We start from the raw sequence: 14,727 nt of genomic DNA, 5'->3' as shown, positions 1-14,727 counted from the left end.
ACTGCCGGGTCTCGAGTAGCCGGTCCCATGCTGCTTTGGCTCGTGCATGGAATGGTGTTCTACCTGTACCCTCCCCGACAAACGCCGTGCTGATGTTCCCTCCGTGGGTAGCTTTCCCCTATCTCACCTGCCACGACTTGAATGTTCCCTAGTGGCGGGGATGTGGCTATCCTGGGGTTCTCCATGGCACAGGGTCCCGATGGTCGCTAGCGGGGCTCTGCCACCCTTACACCCTGTCCTCATGCCACCTCAGTGAGTTGGTCCAATTTTTGCAGCCCTGTACCTCTTCCTCTATTTCTGTAGAGCCTTGCGATTGGACGCCCCTCTTAGGATCCCGGCTTCTGCGGCCGATGGGTTTACTCCAACTTTTAGTTGTGCTAGTCGGCCTGGCTCCTTGGGCCTATACTATCCTAGGAGAAGCTTTGCCCACACCTTAGCCCGGCAAGCCATCTTATAAATTCCTCACTGCTTCTCTTCCTCCTCTATTCCTTTTCCACCTCTCAACCCCTTCACTGGGGGAAACTCAAAAGAAAAAACCTTTCAACAGAAAGAACAAAAAAACAACTCCCTCCCCAGGTCTCTTATCTCAGAAACCCTGGGCTCCAAGCTCCCTACAACTTGGCTTGTAGTGAACCCCTACTTGGGTTTTCTTTCTCTTTTCTACTCCTTCTCTTAACTCTATAGCCTGGGCTACCTTGTTCCTCAGCCCCTGTCGTGCTCTTGTCTGGAGCCCGCTCTACTCTCCTGTAGGCGGTGGGATCTCCCTCTCACCTGGGATGTCCCCTTTCGTGCTGTGCTGTCTCTCTGGCCACCTTTGTCGTGGCTCGCTCCCCAAGCAAGGCTCCTCCTCTTCCCTCTGCCCTGCGCTACTCCCACCTGTGGAGGTAACTTCTGTGCAGCATCTGCTGTTCCCCCTTCCCTTGGAGCTTCTGTTGGCAGGCAGAGTTGCTTCCCTCTCACCTCTGGCGTTATTATCCTGCTCCCGCCCTTTGAAGATGCGGCGGGCGCCAGAAACCTCCTTCAGCTCCTCGTTCACTGTTTCTTTCTCCTGGAGATAATCCCAGAAGGGACCTGGTGTCCCCGTACTCTCCAGGTCCTTCCTCTCTCCTCCTCTCCCTCGTTCATCAGCTTCCTTTATCTCCGCCGTACAGGGCTTCCTCGTGACGTCACTGGCCGGCCCCAGCTGAATAAAGGTGCGGCTAATGAGCCGCGCGGGCTTTTCCTTTGATTCCTGTTGCATCGCGTCTCCTGTTGAAGGTAGGCAGATTTTCCTTATTTTTTCCTCCCTGTTTGTTTGTTTTTCTCTCCTGGGACAGTAGGTATTATAGGGCTTGCTAGCACTGCCCTGAACTTGTCTGCCTACAGGTGGCGACAGGGTGGACCTTGGCTCTGGATCACCTGGTCTGCCAGGAAGTGGATCTTACATTTTCTCTCCTTCCATTACTTTGATGACATATATATTCCCAGGAGGCACTGCCCATGGTGATCCTGCCTGGTCTTGATCCCTGTTTCTTCTGTGGGGCTCCAAAACCTCCCCTTTACCCCAGCCTAGCCTCTCCAGATGGTGTTCACAATATTCTTCCACAGCTAGGTCACAGTGCTGCCTGTTGCAGCCTTATTTTGGCCCCTTACCTCAGGGTGTCCTTGGGCCTCCTTTGGGTACACTCTTCCAGGGTGCCGGTCTTGGCCTGTGCTTGAGAAACACGAAAGAAACAGCAAAAAAAACCATAGAAAATCCCAGCTGTTTCTCAGCCTTCCTGTCAGGCTCCAGCAATGTCCCTTTTACTTGTGATCAGGTTCTCAACATCCCAATCACCATAATCCATGCAAAAAATCCCTTAGTCCATTCTTTGCTATGTGCTAGCCTGCCCTGCATGCCTATGAACGTTCACAGTCTCTTTGGGGTCTTCCCCATGTGCAGGAAGGCTCTACCTGTGGCTGGAGTTTTCCCTCAGGCACTCCTCCAGATCCTCTGTTGAAAAACTCCACTCCAGAGAGTCTCTCAGGCCTTGTGGACTCCCTCGCTCTGGATCCCCAGCTGCAGCTCCACTCCGGAGATTACCACCAGCCACATGTGTGCAGGCCTCCGCCTGCCTCAGGGTCACTCCCACAGTGTTCTTCAGGCACAGTTCCGCAGTTTCTGCCTGCTGAGACACTCAGCCGCTCCTCTCTCCCTGTGGCCTGCAGGGAACTGACCCCTCTCTGCCTCTCTGTGGGGCCAGAAATACCTTTGGGCAGCCTCCCTCCTCCAGTCCTGAGTAGAGGCTGTTCCAGAAGTTGTGTGGGTATTTTCCTTCCTTTCCGGTCTCCAGCTGCAGCCCTGCCAACTCTCCATGTTGTGAGTTTTGTCTCACTCCTTCACACCTGCCCACAATGGGGGAGCCTGAAGACTGAAATTTGCTGAGTGGAATTCTGGCGTGCTGCATCTTGTTCTGATCACTAGACATAGCTACTCCATAGCCAGATGCTCAGTGTCATAACCAAATGAGTTGAGTGCCCCTGTCACAATAGAACTGCCCTGAATAACCGCAGTTACTTTCAAAATTTGGTACGTTCTGCCTCATTAGCTATTCCCACCTGGCAGTCTGTTATTGGCTACTCTAAATGTATAAAAATCCGTGCAGCTTCCGCCCAAGTCGGAGAGCTCTGAGCACGTGGTAGAGTACGGAGAACTTTGCCACGTGGCAGAGAAAAGCTGGTGGACTGGCCATCCTCCAACATCTCCCCGTCACCGTCTGTTCCCGACGTATCCTTCATCCTGCATGCTCGTTACTGTCTACAAACTCGCCGGTTCGTTTTGGTCGCCAGTTACCTGTAACTACGCAACTCGTTACCTGTAACTACGTAAGCAACCTTACCACCTGCGTCGCGGCCACCAGCGGCGTAAGTAAAGTTAAAGTAAAAGTTATTTTGCAACCAATACGCTGTGTCCCGCCTCTCCATCCACCAGCCCGCCTGACGGCCGAGTAATCAGCAATCCTCCTCAAGTCGGCTCCGGCCGTCTGAGACACTCAGAATCAAGCAGCCAGGACATTGCTTTAACTTATTCCCTAAGTTTTTCCTAACACACTATTTTACTTGTGATCTGCCCATTTTGGTGAGTGCAGCAAATCTCTGACTAGGTGCAGCAATCTTCACTGGCACAGAGCAGCCTGCAACACACTCCTGCCAACACAAAGCATTCCTAAATATTGAGTAAAGCCCTGAAACATCATGTGAGTAATAAAAAATCATGAGATTTTTAAGTATATTAAACACTGAGTTTTGTTGTTTTTTTTTATGAACCTTCCAGTTTTGGAAATTTAGGCTATGTATTTTCAAAATTATTTTCATCATTGCATGAATTAGAAACATTTTGTTGTAAAAAAAAAAAAAAAGCCGATACTTTCATCTGGTTCCATGCCTTCAAGCAGTAGGACTTTAAGGAACATACACAATATAGCACTTGCTACAAAATTATGGGAGCTCATAACACCATGTACATTTTTCAGTACAAGGTGTTGGTCTGGCCCTGGAAATACAAAAAGGACTCAAAGCAGTGTTAACAAACTCAAGATGTGTGTGTAAGTAGTATTTCCTTGCTATTAAACAGTTAAATATTTATCCTAAAATATATATTTGGGCTCCACTTTTTAAAATGTAGCTGACTTGCAGGCCAGTTTCCATATCTTATTATTACAATTTGGTCTAACCTAGAAGAAGGCCTTGATTTTGGCTGCAGCTTCTGGCCCCTACTGCAAATAATACCAATAACAAGAACTATTCATTTACACATACCAGTAGCCAACATTAATTATATATTTGCATGCACAAATGGCCAGACACCCAAGTATCCATCATTTTCATATGTAAATGAATAATTTGTGTACACAGTTGAAGTCACAGAGCATGACAATATAAATATGAGCCTGCACGTGTGTTGGGTCTCTGTGTTTTAAAATCTAAGATCTTTTTATCCAGTGCTATAGTTAACATTGCTATGAGAATCTTAACTTTTGCAGTCTCTGACTGTGAGTTATCTAAGTTTGCACCCACTTCCTTGGGTTTTTATTTCATACAAAATTTTGTAATGCAAACCATAGATTCATTTTAGGGACAAGAATTTCAGTTTTACAATTTCATAATATATTTTTTCAATACATTTTTACGCTTTCCAAAATGTATATCTTCTCAGATGTAGGTTGAGATGCAAATTCTCTGACATTTCTACTGTTTCCAACTCTCCCTTAGTAAAATTCCCAGCAAATAAGATCAATTTAATTGGAACAATCTAATTCAGGATTAGCCTTAATCAAATAGCCTCCTATTATATGTAAGGACCCAAGTTATGGGCATTAGAAATGTAGAATCTTAGCCTACTGAAAGACTCATACATGTACAAGAAATTAATCCTACTTCATTTCAAGTTTTCAATTCCAAATGGGTACATTGTGTTCCTGAATTGGATCGCTTTCACTGTATGGCAGCATTACAGTAGATGCAAACAAAAACAGGAAAAGGTTAAACTGTGTACTGTAATGTACTACATTCCACTTCCAGCAAAGGGCTACTATTCAAAGATTAACTCTGTCACAGAAAACAGACATTTGGAAACAGACTTTCAAATATTTGAAATATTGCAAATTATTTGTACATGGGATTTACATGTGCAAAGGCTTCCTAGGTATGCAGCTATTTGATTTTTTTACACATGGGAAATGTTGGCAGACATATTTGGCATTTACATTTGAAAATTCCCCTGATGTAATCAAGGTAAATATAAGCTTAAGAGTGAAGAGCCATATATCATAGTGGATTAATGTTTTATACTGTGTAAGTCGTTTCCCAGAGTATAGTGGTTTGCTGATAATTTACTCACAGCAGTGTCAAAACTCTGATCTGCTAGTGCTGAAGCAATGGTGGCACTGATATTCGTCAGTGTGTTTTTTAAACCTGTCCCTACGAGAGATGATTTATCAGCTCATAAAGCTACTTCTTAAGAGCAAATGTTGTTGCTTTTGAAATGCAGTGACATCATACACAAAAACAGTTCCTGGCAATGATTAATGAAAAGTCCTCATGATGCCCCAAGATTAGACATTGGACCCTTGACAAAAGTTAGCGAACCTTTGACTTCCAACACAAGATAAATTTGAGTCTAATTTATGTAAAAATGAACTGAGTTATATATTCTACTTCCTTTCTTGCAGTCCACCTAAAACAATTTGGGTAAAATAATCCTCCCAGTTTTCCACTTGAAGCATATCTCAGTTTCTCTGAATTCATTCATTGACTTCCTTTTGCTGACTGCACTGAAATCTCTTGAACTCTTGACATCCAACACTGCAACATTTTCATCTCTAATCTAATTTTTTCCAATAATGCTTTTCCCTCAAGACTGGGAAGACAATCTAGTTTCTTACTCTCTCCACCCCTTCTTTTTTGTATTCTTACTTGTTTCTTGATGCCCCATCGGTTAAAGGAAACTCCACTATATTAAAATGAAGCGTGCGCGTGCGCGCACACACACACACATAAATTCATACACCTACACACACACACACACACACACATTAATGGTGTTTCATCTAAATCATGGAAAAATGTGGATTTGTGATTTTTTTTAAACTGAAAATTGGGGGTATTTTTAAATCAGAGAAAACCAGGATCCCTGCTCATCCCAAACAGGTCTTTTGATAAATGAAGTCTCCATACCATTCCTTCAGTAAAACTGGCTCTGTTTGCTTTTGTCTGACAGTCCTTGGGGCAATGTGTGAATTTTAGTCTATATTTTGTAAAGCACTATTAGTAATTGATAGTACTATTAATTGCCAAATGCAATAAATAATGACATACATATCTTGTTATAACAACAGTATAATTATTATTATTAAAAATTGATTATTATTAATAATCAATAATGAAACTACCTGCTGTGGAAAAACCAGGAAAATTCATCCTCTATGGCTAAGTACAGACATTTGGGGAGGCTAAATTGGGTTTTAAATGGTCATCTGATTTAAACTTAGCTCATCCTGGTGCTGACCTTATACTTACAGACCTGGTCTCAGTCTAAACCTGTAACTGTACAGAAATTCCATGCACACAAACTGGTCTAAAAATGGCAGAACCTGGTTTAAGATGAATTTAGATCTATGTAATTCCAAACTTATTTATGTCAAATGGAACTTCTGTCACTTATGTCATATTTGATTTCTGCATGGGACTTTTGTACACTTTCCCTGCGCAGCCCCAGGGTTGGGAAAACCCAGCCACTGGCCCCAATCCCAGGGCTGCTCTTTTCACCCCTCTTCCCCACAACACTGAGCTATTTTTTGCTCCCCTGGCCCCTTACACTCCCCCCCGCACCCAGCCCTCTCAACCCCCATCCCAGAAGCTGCTCAAAGTGCAGTCACTTTTATCTGGAGCGTTTGCCGCTGCCAGAGCTGAGCAAGTAAGTCCCAATGCCAGGAGGGATGGGGGTGTAGTTTTGCTATGGGGAGGGACCCCACCCCACCCACAGGTCATGCCTGCCCCCCCACTCGTGGATTGTGCAAGCCCTGCCCACCTCACCCACAGGTCATGCCTGCCCCACCCATGGGTCACACCTGCCCCCCACCCCTCATGGGTCATGCCTCCCCCCATGCCCCAGCAGCCCTGAAACTCCCCACTAGCCCCCACCATCCTGACTTACCTAATATCGGGCAGTGATTTTGAATCAATTTAACCTCACCCTAATGCCTCGAATATCTGTACTTAGCCTAAATATCAGAGCTGGATGTAGAAACTGAGCTAAAGACCAAAGATTGTGAGTTAATTAAATCTTCCTTGAGTTTCAATTTGATCATGGATTCATTGGTTGCTATTTGATAGCATAGCTAGTATGGCACTATACAAACCTTCATGTGAAAAACACAGTAAAAATTTAATTTATGCAAAACAATCATAATGGAAAATTTGAACATTTTCGATATCCTTATGTCAAAGGATTTTCCCCATAAAATTAAACTAGCACTATGCTGGCAAAAGGATGCCTGCATAGATGCCACAACTGGCATGGGCAGCCTCTGTGTGTGGTACCAGGCTGATCTGGGAGAAGACAGGCGGCACAGCAGCAGATTGGGCAGGGAGCAGAAGGCAGAGTAACAAATCAGGCAGGGAGCAGAGAGAAGGAAGCAGAAAGCAGAGCAGCAGAGCAGGCAAGGGAAGGAGATTGGAGTGGCACCTGGGGAAGGTGTGGGGCAGATTTGTGGCACTCCTGCCAAAAAGATTGGCTCCCACTGGTTAATGTATAACATTTTAAAACATATCTTGTTTCATGTTGTTCTATGTAAATGATTATGAATAAGTGTTTTAAATTAGCATTTTATTTGACCTTACATTTTCAGGGAAATGATGGCATGAACTACATATGTAACAGTTAATCCACATCTGGTATGCAGGCATCAGTCAGTTCTGACAATGTGCTTAATGCTTCATTTTATACTCAGATACTTGCCAAAGTTTCAAATGATCAACAGAAACAGTGTCTGCAAAGCAAATATATAAGTATATCAGGAAAAATGACAACAGATTACATTAAAGAGACAAGATAAACTTTGTTCTGTTGGGACTTAATTCATCATGAAGCTGAGCACTTCCTATATAGTGGTGAATTCCTTCAAGTCCTCCTGCTTCATTGGGATAGAATACTGTTCAGCACTTCACAAGAGGTATTTGGTATTTTGCAGCACAGAAAGAAGTACCCACAGAGAGAAGTGACAATGATTTTTCAAGTAGCAGGTGGTATTCATTAGAACAGATATGTAGGAAACCTTGATAAATGAAAGGCAAGAAGTTGTGGCATCTGGAAATAGACAGGGCTGTCCCTGGCGATGGGGGGCAAATCGGGGCGACAGCCTCAGGCCCCGTGCTTTGGGGGGCCTCACAAAGCCAGGCCCACTTCATGTCCAGCCTGTCACCACCCCCCACCACCGCCGCCACATCCAGGCCCCGCACAAGTTGATTTGTCCTGGGCCCCACACCCTGCTACGGTCATCTCTAGAAATAGAAAATCAGATCATTGTCCTAATTCACCACTGGCAGAAATTGGTAAAATTGTACTAGGTCTGTGCTAGCTGTAAGTCATCACTGAATTAGTACAAATACTTTGGAATCTTCCATAGAATTAAATTTAACTCTTCTGTTACCTTCAGATACTGATTTTAACCAGCAAAATCAACAGTCAAGAGGGAGAGCAGTAGGAGGGCTTTTTGTTATGAAAGTTCAAGAAAAGTATCACCCTGATATGTATAAAGGAAGGAACAAAACTTAGCCATGGCACACATGGTCTGATTATATAGCTCTTGTTAAAGGTGCCTTATAACTCATCATTATAACAGCCAGTTTTCAGTTGCTTGTAACTTTGTGAAATGTTAACCACTTGGGCTGAAATTTTAAATCTCAGTATCAGCTTTAGCCAAAATAGTTTAACCTTTTCTGAGAGTCAGGCAAGGAAGAGTCCTTTTCCGGTTCACGTTTAAAAATTCTGATTATCTTCTATCGTAGAAGGTCTAGCACCAACGTTCCTTGGAACAAAGACATGGCAAAATCTTGTGACAGGAGTATGTGACTTGCTGTGCCTATAAAAAACAGTTCAAATGTAGCCAAGTTACCAGACTGAAAAATCTGTTTACAAATGCTCGGTACAGACTTGCTAGAAGTTCATAGCTAAATTCCATGAAAAATCTGTACACAACAGGAGTGTTCCAGCCTAGGGCTACATAGGACTTTTTCTACACATACAGCTCTGGGCTGCTGAACCATGGGATGGAATTAGGCTCTTCAACTGGGACTAGGAAATCTTTCTTTTCTAAATTCTCATTTCCCACCACTGCTAGGAGTGGAAAGGAAAGAAGCCTGGTGCAAATGAGCTGAACCAACCTTAGGAAAACTGAGGGAGGGGACAAGGAGCCAGTGGATTAGGTGAGACTAAAATCAGATGGTAGATTTGGACTGGCTAGGCAAGGAGATTTGAACACAGGCCTGGGAGAGACACTGAGAAGGCCCCAGCAGGAGTGGGTGCGTCCTGTAGATCAATGCATGGCTGTGCAGGTGGGTGTCACCAGCAAGGCTTTTCCTTCTTTAACCATGAGATGTTGTTTCAAGAAGAGACAGGATCCACCTGACAAAGACAGAGAAAAGCATCTTCACAGACAGGCTCACTAACATAGTGAGGAGGGCTTTAAATTAGGTTTGCTGGGGGGGATGGACACCAAAGCCCTGAGGTAGGTGGGGAAGTGGGTGACCTGGAGGAAGAGCAAGCAAGAGGAAGCCACAGGGGAGGTGTTCTCATACTTCCTGAGAAATCAGGACAATCGATTAATTACCTAAGTGCCTATACACAAATGCAAGGAGCCTGGGAAACAAGCAGGAAGAATTGTAAGTCCTTGCACAGTCATGAAACTATGATGCGATTGGAATAACAAAGACTTGGTGGGAGCTTGCATGCCTGAAGTATTGTCATGCATGGGTATAAACTGTTCAGGAAGGACAAGCAGGGGAGAAGAGGAAAAGGAACTGCACTTTCTGTACAAGAGCCATACAATTGCTCAGAGCTCCAGTATGAAACAGGAGATAGGCCTGTTGAAAGTCTCTGGGTTAGGGTCAGAGGAGAAAGCAACAAGGATGATGTCATGGTGAGGGTCTGCTATAGACCACCAGACCAGGAGGAAGTGGTGGATGAGGCTTTCTTCAGACAATTAGTGGAAGTTTCCAGATCACAGGCCCTGGTTCTCATGGGGACTTTAATCACACTGGGAGGGCTATATAGCAGTGTGAAGGCAATCCAGGAAGTTTTTGGAGAATGCTGGAGACAACTACCTTGTGCAAATGCTGGAGTGGCCAACTAGTGGCTGTGCTCTTCTTGACCTACTGCTCACAAACAGGGAAGAATTGGTGGGGGTGTAGAAGTGGATGGTAAGTTGGGCAGCAGTGACCACAAGACGACTGAGTTCAGGATTCTGACATAAGGAAGAAAGGAGAGCAATAGAGTATGGGCCCTGGACTTCAGAAAAGCAGACTTTGAATCACTCAGAGAAGTATCAAGTGGAGTACCCCAGGGGTCAGTCCTGGGGCCCATTTTGTTTGATATCTTCATTAATGATCTTGAAGATTAAATGGATTGCACCCTCAGCAAGTTCACGGATGACATCAAGCTGAGGGGTATAGTAGATGCACTGGAGGGTAGGGTTAGGATTCAGAGTGACCTTGGAGGACTGGGCCAAAAGAAAGCTCATGACGTTCAGTAAGGACCAGAGCAAAGTCCTGCACTTAGGACAGAAGAATCCCATGCACCAGTACAAGTCAGGGGTCTGACTGGCTGGGCAGCAGCTCTGCAGAAAAGGACCTGGAGGTTACAGTAAATATAAGCTGAATATGAGCCAACAGTGTTCCTTGTTGCCAAGAAGGCTAATGACATACTGGGACACATTAGTAGGAGTGTTGCCAGTAGATCAAGGGAAGTGATTCTTTCCTTCTATTCAGCACTGGTGAGGCCACATCTGGAGTACTGTGTTCGGTTTTGGGCCCCCATTATAGAAAGGATGTGGACAAATTGGAGAGAGTCCATTGGAGGGCAACAAAAATGGTGAGGGGGCTGGGACACATGACTGATGAGAGGCCAAGGGAACTGGGTTTATTTAATCTAGAGAAGAGGAGACTGAGAGTGGATTTAATAGCAGCCTTCAACTACTTGAAGCAGGGTTTGAAAGAGGATGGAGCTAGACTCTTCTCAGTGGTGACAGATGACAGAACAAGGAGCAACAGCCTCAAGTTGCAGCAAGGGAAATTTAGGTTAGATATTAGGAAGAACTTTTTCACTCAGAGGTTAGTAAAACACTGGAACAGGTTACCCAGAGAAGTTGTGGATTCTCCATCCTCAGAGGTTTTTAAGTCCTGGCTAGACAAAGCCTTGGCTGGGATGATCTAGTTGGGAATGGTCCTGCTTTGAGCAGGGGGTTGGACTAGATGACCTCCTCAGGTCCCTTCCAGTCCTCATTTTCTATGATTTCAGGATTCTGTGAGACCATATTTATATATGCAAAGCTTGACCTCCAAACAAGAAAGTCAGAACTCCTCCCCCTGCCTTACTCTTAAAAATACCCTTTGCCCTGAAGAAAGGTACACTGGGCTGGATTCCAGGAAATCATAAGCTCTAGAGTTACCAGCTATTAGAGTATAATTCCATGAATTGCCCAGCCTTTATTGCTGACTCCTCTACTCAGCTAACTAAACATAATATTGCTAAGAAACAACATTATTTATTTTATTATATAAAAGATATCCTTCAGAAGTGCCTTACGTGATTTTTTAAATTTTCCATTTATTTTTGCTTTGCAGTATCTCTTTAATAACCTGGACTTGATTTAGATCCTGATACTAAAATAGCACTATTGCCACTTAAATACTTTTTCCCAAAAAACAAGCAAACAATAACTTAACACCTTAGTGGAATGGGGTTCTCAGTAAATGGCTCTTCAGACTCATTATTGTTATGTGTAATGTATTTAGACCAGAAACCTGGACTCAGCCATGGCCTCTGGTTTTTGAGTCAGCAATACTTTTTACCTAAATTTATAGTCAAGGCATTTGGCTAAAGAAGGTGGAAGTGGCAGGGCTGCAAATCAAGAATTTGAGTGTCAGTCAGTAGGTGTTCAGTACTGTGCACAAATCGGCCCTAAACATATGGCTCAGAGAACAGCAGAACCCAGGACCTCCTGGCTCCAGATCCTCTGGTCTGATGGCTAAATTTAAATTCCATTACACTGCTAGTAATTGTCCGAATAACATTTTTTCTTGGGTTGGCAAGCCTTCTTGACTGCAGCAATAGCCCTACACCATGGTCCCCTCCCCACTTGCCCCCTGCTCACCTCATGCCCTGATTACATCCCAGGCTACACTGCCATCTCTAGCTACTTCCCAACCTGACAGTGCTCCCCCTGTTTCAGCACAGACCACCACCCACTGCCTCTCTTCCTCCCACCCTGCCCTTCCCCCTGGCTAGCCCCATCATGGCTGTACCACTTCTGCACTTCAATGCTGCATTCATATTGTACATTTGGGCCAACTGAATTTCTGGCTTATGAAAGCAAACTTAACCTCAACTGAGTTTCCACCCAGGTCATACCCCAGTTTTATTTTGTCTCCAGACATCACAATATTGCATAACATTAACTCTGCATTTTCATCATGCTAGCAGATTTGCAAGTAGGCCAGAATTAATCTATGCATCATGTTCAAAATCCTACCAACATAGGTTTCAGGGACAGTAAATGCTTTCTCATTGGTGAAATCACAAACGGCAGTTATGAAAAAACAAAAGCATCAGGGAAATCCCAATTGGGCTTTTTTTTTTTTTTTTGGAACGTTACAGGCTTGCTGCTCCATTGTGCCTGCTACAGCACAACCAGTTACATAACACAACACAAAGAACTGACATATTAATGTAACCAGGCATATTTCCAAAACTACTTGGTGTACTGAACTACAGTTTAAAACTGGAGATCTCAGTGCCTTCACTCCCTGTAAGCTTCATTTTTATAGAGGACCCACTCAGATTTACCCTTGTTAGGAAGGCAATAATACTAATATTAAATTTGCATGAATGCAAGTTTCTTTTTTTCCCCTTCCTTATTCATCTCTGCAAAGAAATAACAACTTCATCAATGTCTATCATTTCAATATTGCTCCTGACTTTCTCTCTCCCCCTTAAGAGAGAATGTATGTAATTGGGAGATTTTATGCTACTGTAATCTATCTTCACTCTTTTTTTTTAAGTTCTTCCTTTTCACATGACCACCTTTGCTCCAGTTACAGACCCTGTTTATTATGTCATGACATGGTCAAGCAAATGACCCCATAATTCTAAAACTGGCACATAAGCCATCTGCTGTCACATGCATGACCATCCAGAAAGACTGAGGCTTTGTGGAAAGAGGCAGGAGCTAAAGAGACCAAAGAAAATGCCAGCAGGAATAGGAGGCTTTCATAGGATGCACATGCCCTGCAAAATTCTGTTCCAGTACAGCAAAGTGCTCTGCCAGAATAGAGGTCCAAATGAAATGGTTGATGAAGCTGAGCAAGTGATCTTTTGTCTGTGGACATGAGCGATACAATTGAAAATATGTCTATCAGTCAGAGTTTCTGGAAATGAGGCAATGTAGCCATCCTAGAGTGGTCTTGCACATGTGCCCCAGTGCTGCTCTTGTCCTGCTGTACTGCCATGTCCACAGACGAGGTAGTTATGTGCCTCATTTCCAGAGTTTTAAATGCACAGAGCAGAAGCAATTACACCTCCCCAGATGCAACCTCCTTTCTGGACTCTCTTATTTTAAAGACCAATGTGCACATCTACATGTGCACTTTAATGTGTTTTAGCCTATTTTAATGCACATTAAAGCACTATAAAAAAACCTGTGCTCGTTAGCTAATGCACATTAATATAGGCTAACGCACATTTTTTCCAGTACCTCATGATGGAGGGCATCTATACACAAGTGGGGAGTCTGCTCCGACACACTGGAATTCCAGCACATTGGAGCAGACTTGATTAATCAAGTCTGCTGGAGCGTGGAAATTGCCACACTCCAGCAGCCTCCTGAGTCAGGATGCTGAAGCACGAGATGTGGTGGTGCTTTAATTAGAGAAGCTCTCAGAGCTCCACAAATTAAAGCACCACCCCCACCACACACACTCTTGGAGCCCATGTAAGAAGCAAGAAAAACACCTGGAGGTACTAGATTTAATGCGCATTACCTACAGCACATTAATTGAATGTGTAGATACGCCCAATGTAAAGAACAACCATTGGAAGCCATTTACAGCACATAGCAACAACCTTTATTAGTTCTGCTAAACTTAGAAACTACATAGATGTTCTTGAATGCCACTTATTCAATTCTTGCTACTTATACATATAGGCTTGGTACAGACATTAAAAAAGCCTGCGGTGGAATTGAATTAAGTTACACAGTTTTCTGTAAGCAGAGTAATTTATATCAGTAGTGAACAGAATGCACATTCACTCTTGGGGGGGGGGGGGAATGTGCAAATCTTAGACCAAGTTCCACTATTTTTAAATCAGTCAATGTGGCTGAACTTCTGTTCTATTATGGGTATAGACCAGTTCCCAATCACTTATACCAGTAAAAGTGCAACGTTTATACTTGATCAAATAGGCATTATATCCACTGAACAGCACCCAAAGGAATTATCCATTTCCATCTGGCTGCTCCTGCTTCATAGCCCACAGAGAGCAAGTATAGCTCTGACAGAGCTAGCTTCCATGGCAACAACCCAGGGAAAGGGTTTGGATCCATTCTATACTTTAAGCTAAGCAAGCCTTCATGTTACTATTTGTTTAATTTAGACAGAGTATCATAGGAATCATAGAAAAGTAAGGCTGGAACGGACCTCATGAGGTCATCTAGTCTAGCACCCTGCTCAAGGTAGGATCATCTCTAACTAAACCATCCTAACCAAGTGTCTATCTAACCTGCTTTTGAAAATTTCCATGGATGGAGATTTAACAATTCCTTTAGGTAGCCTGTTCCGATGCTTGAACATTCTCATTGTCAGAAAGTTCCTCCTAATCTCCAACCTAAATTTCCCATGATGAAGCTTGAAGCCATTGCTCCTAGTCCTGTCCCCTGTGGCCACAGAGAATAGTCTGTCTCCAACCTCACTGTAATTACCTTTCAGGTATTTGAA

This window comes from Alligator mississippiensis, chromosome 5 (genome assembly GCF_030867095.1).
Source record: "Alligator mississippiensis isolate rAllMis1 chromosome 5, rAllMis1, whole genome shotgun sequence".
NCBI classification, from domain to species: domain Eukaryota; kingdom Metazoa; phylum Chordata; order Crocodylia; family Alligatoridae; genus Alligator; species Alligator mississippiensis.
The sequence above is the reverse complement of the archived record's forward strand: the minus strand, read 5'-3'. Positions refer to the sequence as shown.